The sequence below is a fragment of the Galeopterus variegatus genome, unplaced genomic scaffold (genome assembly GCF_000696425.1).
Source record: "Galeopterus variegatus unplaced genomic scaffold, G_variegatus-3.0.2 Scaffold4954, whole genome shotgun sequence".
Taxonomy (NCBI): domain Eukaryota; kingdom Metazoa; phylum Chordata; class Mammalia; order Dermoptera; family Cynocephalidae; genus Galeopterus; species Galeopterus variegatus.
The window spans coordinates 46,070-52,657 of NW_007731065.1; the positions used below are offsets into that span (position 1 = coordinate 46,070).

Here is a 6,588-nt window from a genome sequence, read left to right on the forward strand (position 1 = left end):
AATGTTTATTGTGAAGGGAAGGTGGCACTTATTATTGATATCTCCCTGGGGAAGTCATATTTGGGAGAGAAGACTAGTTAGCTACCAGAGTGGCCACATGATGTCACTGTTGCTCAAAAGTGTAGAGGAACAAACCCCTGTGTTTTGTGAGGACTGGTTTATGAAAGGAGTTTCAGGAAAGTGGAGAACTGTTCATCCAATAAGAAGAACACTTTTATACACTTAAATGACATTTCTAAACATAACAAAAACTGGCCTATATCTCAAGGCCACTGTTTTTATTTTTATTTTTAATTCACTTTACTCAGCAATATCAAAAATATCTTAGTGTTACCTGAGATATCTTCTGAAGAATTCAGAGTGCCATTATGTCGGATTGTCTTACATGTCCTCAGAGAGGTTTTTTTTTTTTTTTGTCTTTTTGTCTTTTTTCGTGACCAGCAACAGATCGCAACCCTCAGTGTCGCGCCCATACCGGACCGGGACCGGCAACGGGATCGCAACCCTCGGTGTTGCGCCCGCACCTCGCTCAGCCAGTGAGCAGGAACCGGTCTGTATGTGGGATCCGAACCCTTGGCGGGAGCGTCGCCACGCTCCCAAACGGCTCACTGTAGCAGTGCGCCACCGGGCCGGCCCGTCAGAGAGTTTTAAAATGTAAATGTTTCATTGAAACATTATAAAATCCAGGAAAACAAGCATGACATGTGCTGTGAAGAGAAGATCAGCATTTACCTCTGCTTTCTGCACCTGAGGCCCTCTCTAAAAATAGCCACCCGTAAATGTAGATTACACCATGTACATTCCTCAAATCAACATGATTTCCTTAAAATTTGCCCATTGTCCATTTTTGTTTTTACTTTTTCTCTCATTTTTCTTTTCTTTCTCTCTTATTTCCTTTTTACTTCTCAGAGAATTTTTATTGTTTCTTCTATCATTTCGGTGTTTATTTTGTTCTTTTTTAGTTTATTCATTTCTCAAACATTTCCTGCATACCTCTTACATGTGAGACTTTGTTTCAGACATTTTAAAAGACAAAGTAGATGAACATATCATCTGCATATGTAAGGCTCTTACCGTCTTGTAAGATTGTAGGGCTAATTCACAAAATAAATGAAATGAATCTTCACTGCACATCAGACTCTGTGCCAAGCTTTTTACATTTTATCTCATTTAAATCTCATGACATCTGTTGTTAACCCCATTTTACAGGTGGGAAAACTGAGGTTTAGGGAGGTCCAATAATTTGCCTGAAGTTGAACAGCATGTGTATGTTGGGACTGAGATTTGGATCCTGGTACATTTGGCCACAGAGCCTGAGCTATGTTTTACAGACATTCAGTAAGATTAGGCAAAATGACGTAAATGTTAAAAATAGAGGTTCAAAGTGGGAATTCATATTGAGGGGGAAATGAAGGAAATGGCATTTGAGATTTGCTTTGAAAGATGAATAAAATTTCATAAAAAGGAATGAAAAGGGAGCCCCAAACAAACATAGGTTTAGTTCTTGCTCATAATATGTTTAGAAGATAAACTGGCCAGGGTTCCTGGTTCCGTACATTGACTCAGGGGCCCAGGCTGAAGGGCCACTGTCTTACAGGTGTGCACTCAGGAACATGAGAAGAGAGAACGATTTGCCTGGAAGTGACTCTCATCCCTCTGCTCACATTTCATTGGCCAGAACTAGTCTCACGTTCCTGATTAACAGCAAGACTGCTGGGAAGTGCAGGGAACAGATGGAATGGTAGTGAACATGCTGTCTCTTCCCTACTATTGTGCTGCCTCCCTGGAAGCAGAGAAAACATACATTATTTTCCAGATTTAATCAGTAGATAGACTTTGGTACAGAAAGATTAAGTGACTCAAGATTCCATGGTTACCTTGGTCATAGCTACCAAGTACAGGTGAAATAGACAGCTTTTGACATGACCTTATTTCAAGAGCCCCTCCCCCCAACCCCCATGTCCTTATTTCTTCCCATGATTGGTTGGAAGAGATGAAAATTCTACAATTTCAAATGGTTTCTTTTGGCTTAAGCACTAGATGTTTTCCAAATTAAGAGTCATTAGAGAAATACTGTATTAAGCCTGAACCACAGGTTCAATCCCCTTTTAGAATGATGGGATGGGGGTGGTACGTTCTAGCATAAATAAATAAATAAGTAAGCAAATAAGATTAAAAAATGACAGCCATTCTCATTTCAAGCCTGGTGTTTCCCAACCTTTCCCAATGGAAGATCAACCTATGGGAAGGCACATTTGTCTCACCTGCCAGGTGTACTCCTGTGACAAGCCCATCATCGGTACTGCGGAAAACAATCTAAAGACTGACCCATTGTCTATGGTGAATGGAGTGTTTGCTTGTTTCAAGTGACACACGAGGCAACTCTCTTCCAAACCTCAAGGAGCTTACCCATGTGGAAAAAAAAAAAATGAAAGGAACAGCCAGATTTGGTTACTGTCGGAGCCACATGATTCAGAGATATCCTTGTTAATGACAGTTGCACAGCTGGATAATTAATCAAAGTACTAAGAGAATGTAGAGCACTCTAATGCACACAGCTCCAGCCAGTCTCCACGGGATCGGGCCATCATCTGTTCCTTCTCCTTTGGAATGGCTTGAGATTATTCAATTATTCAATAGCTTCCCTCCTTGCTGTGATGGGATGTATGGTTTTTAATTGGCACCAGGGTCTTTCAGTTTCTATGAACTTTGCCAGTCACTCTTGTGATTCTAGTCTCTGGAAGCCTGAATGTTTGTCTTTATCTGTGGCTGGGCCCAAACAACGCATCTTTTGAAATACTGATCAGCTTTTAAAAAAAACCAGTTTTGCCAAGCAATGGGTAGCAAAATCAGGACAAAGATCTGCATCTCAGTTTTGTACTTTTCTTTTGACCCATGTTGTTCTTGCCATAGAACATAGGACAAAAGGTCTATCTTTGGCATGGATTTTCTCTGCCGTTATTGTTAATTTTGTAAATGTTGTCTTTCCTTAGGAGAGATTTTAGGTCTTAATATTATACTGGTGTATAAATATTTGCCCATGATGGAGTTTCTTTGAAGTGCTTTTTGGAATAGCAGTTCAATATTTTTATAGAATATAAATACTATGTTTTTTCAAATTTAGGAGAGAGACTATTATAATTGTTCATTCATATACATTTATTAAGACACAGATTACCACTTATTTTAGGGCCTCTGAACAAGTGAAATCTCATTAACTGGGATGCTTTTACTGTTCTTAACTCTCTAAATATTTGCCCTCTGTAGTGGAATTTTTTTCCTTGAGAGGCAAATTCTTCCAACGTTCTATATTAATTAACTCAAAATGTTCTTTCCCGAAGCTTGGATCTTGCGTTGTTCTGCCAGACAATATTCCTGACACTTTCCTGCTAACACGTTGTGCTGCTCTGCTGGCGGATCATTTCAGGAGTAATAACTTATCACGAGTTCAACTCCTGAGTATGGTTTTCAAGGCTCTATTTAACTTGACCNTAATAACTTATCACGAGTTCAACTCCTGAGTATGGTTTTCAAGGCTCTATTTAACTTGACCTCAACAAAGGACCCTGCCTTTTTTCTTGCTGTCTTCCTACAAACATCTTTACAGTTTATCTCCTTTATCTTCTTCTAGGTGCTTTGTAATCAAAGTGAGGTTTCCAGATAGCAGCACCAGTACCACCTGGGAGCTTGCTAACATTCAGAATCTTTGGAGTCACCCAGTCCGGGGGTAGAAGGAAAATCTGCATTGTTACCAGTTCCCGGGTTATTTTGTGTTAGTTGGAGAAGCCCTGCCCAGTGCTTTCTGGCCTCTTTCTTGTCTCTAAGCTTTTGATTTATGCTGTTCCCTGCCCCTGGAATGCTGTCCCTTCTTGCCTCCACTTAGGCAAATTTTATTCATCTTTTTGAGACAAGTCCGTCTGGACTCTCCCTTTCTTCCTTAAAACATAATACCTTTTAAAATTGAGCCTTAGTTTGGAGTTAGTTTTTGAAGAAAAGCCATTAGGCAAAAATCACAGAGTCAAAAATTCCTTGGAAATTAAAAGTTGCCCAATAAATATGGCGCAGATGAATTAGCATATCTTATGGTCTCTGGCAGTAAGTCCATTCGTGGTCAAATCTTTCTCACTTGTCAGAACACTTTGCTATTTCTTTGGCTGAATACCAGATATACTGAATGGCTTGTGTTGAGGATTTAAATTGTACAAAGGGTATGTTTCCCCTACTTCCAAGAGTATGTAGTTGAGTTTGCATAAGTTAGATACATGTATGAAGTAACTCCTCTGAAGTCAGGCCAGATGTGTTCCCACCTGTGTTTTTATTGCCATGTGGGGTTGGATCCGGTCAAGGCAAATGTGAATTATTGGGACTATTTAAAAAAACATGTCTCAGATTTTTTTCAGTTAATTGTGAATCATTCCCTTTTTATTATAAAAAGGATCCCAGACATGTAATACATTAAAAGAAAAGTAACAGGAGAAAACATTTTCTAACTTACCATAAGACTTATTTGGAATGAAAAAGAATCTGTATGCAATAGGGACACAAAATAAAAAGAAGGGAGAGGAGGAAGAGGAGGAGAAGGAAGAGAGAAAACCCTCCACGTAAAGTTTAAACAATGGAGAAATATGTTTTAGGTAGGTTAATATTGCCTGTTGCAAACTGAATTGCGTCGTTTCCTCCCCCTGCCCCAGTTCATATGTTGAAGCCCTAACCCCCAATACGACTGCATTTGGAGCTATGGCCTTTAAGGAGATAATAAAGGTTAAATAAGATTGTAAGGGTGAGGCCCTAATCTGATAGGACTGGTGTCCTAGTATAAGGGGAGGAAGAGACCCTGAAGCGTGCACGTGCGCCCGTGCTCGTGCTCTCTCTCTCTCTCTCTCTCTCTCTCTCTCTCGTCTCCCTCCCTCCCTGCAAGTGCACAGAGGAAAAGTCAGTGTGAGGACACAGTGAGAAGAAGGTGGACGTCTGCATGAAAGAGAGGCCTCAGCAGAAACCAACCCTGCTGGCTCCTTGATCTTGGACTTGCAGCCTCTAGAACTGGAGAAAATAAATACCTGTTATTTAAGCGCCCCAGTCTGTGGTATCTTGTTATGGCAGCCCCAGCTGACTAATACATTGCCTAACCAAATCCTCGTCCTAAGGACAGGGTGGATTGATGTTTCAATCTGAGGTCTTGTTATTTTGGCTGTTGTGAAGATAGAACTTCGGTAATACACAATTCACGGTGCAGCTGTTGGGCTGTCTGTCTCAGCAATGGCTCCCTACCTGATCACATTCGTCAGGTGAACACAGTACAATGGCTTGGTCGTTATTATAACTGTTTAGATTCTAACTGAAAGCTGCAGTCTCCAGATGTTTCCCAATGCATGTAGGGTTTTCAAACGGATGAAACTACCTAAGTCCTGAAAAAAGGTGGGACTGAAATAGAAATTCGTAGTTTGCTGTGGTATGGATGATATTGCAGAAGTATGGTGGGAGTCTTAAATAGTTATAGTTTTACTTCTTTAGCTAATAAAATATTCTTCCAGAAGATTAGCTATAAAGGTGGGAATGTCTCTTCCTCTAATATAGTCTTCTCAATGAGGTGTTAAGTTCAAAGCTTACATTCTTCATTTTTCCTTTAATGAAGAGAAAAAGACTGCAGGAGGTAAAATTCAAACTGATGAAATTGAAATATAAGAGAAGTGGAAACTGTGGATATTAATGTGCTCCTTTTCTAATAAGAAATCACATCCAATGTTCAGGATTAATGATGAGATCTGGTTGAGGAACCTGATGTGAGCTCACATTTTGTGCACGTACCTCTTCATGTTTTATATTTTGCAATATTCTGCATCTCATATCTGTGGCTCTCAAAGAACCTCCCAAATATTTCATTAATGTTATTTTATGGTGGGGTTGGGATGCTGTGGGGGTTCATAGAACTGGGGATGTTGGATTTGGCTTTTTTAAATTGTGTTTTGTTTCTTTCTCGGTTTGAAATGTGTCCAGGTAGGCATATTGCTAGGAAAAATCACTTAAAGCATATAAAGGAATACATTTGTTAAGTGTAACATTTCACTACCCTCAGCTTCTTGCCTTGAAAACTTTAAGATTTCAGAATGTAGCTGTCTCAAAAATGTGATTCTTATTTGGGCCACATGATCAAGTGGACTGAGATTTGTAAAAATCAGGTGGTTTGAGTTTCGATTCCATTTCTACCTCTGATTTTTTTTTGGCAACTTGGCTGGGCCATGGTGCCCAGATGTGTGATCAAACATCATTCTGGATATTTGTGTGAGGCTGTTTGGGGATGAGATTAACATTTAAACAGTGAACTTTGAGTAAACAAGACTGCCCTCTGTAATGTGGGTGGCTTCATCCAGTCAGCTGAAGTCCTGAAAAGAACAAAAGACTGATCTCCCTGAGCAAGAGGGAATTCTGCCAGTAGAAAGCCTTTGGACTTGAACTGCAGCGTTGGCTTTTTCCTGGGTCTCCAGCCTGCCAGCTCACCCTGCAGATTTTGGACTTGCCAATCTCTATGATTGTGTAAGCCAGTTACTTAAAATAAATCATAGGTCACACACACACACACACACACACACA

The 6,588-nt window shown here is 40.1% G+C and overlaps 1 pseudogene; it reads right to left on the reverse strand.

Annotated features, from left to right (window-relative positions):
- LOC103604090 overlaps positions 1 to 6,588 on the reverse strand; it is a 60,900-nt pseudogene that overhangs the window by 23,346 nt on the left and 30,966 nt on the right.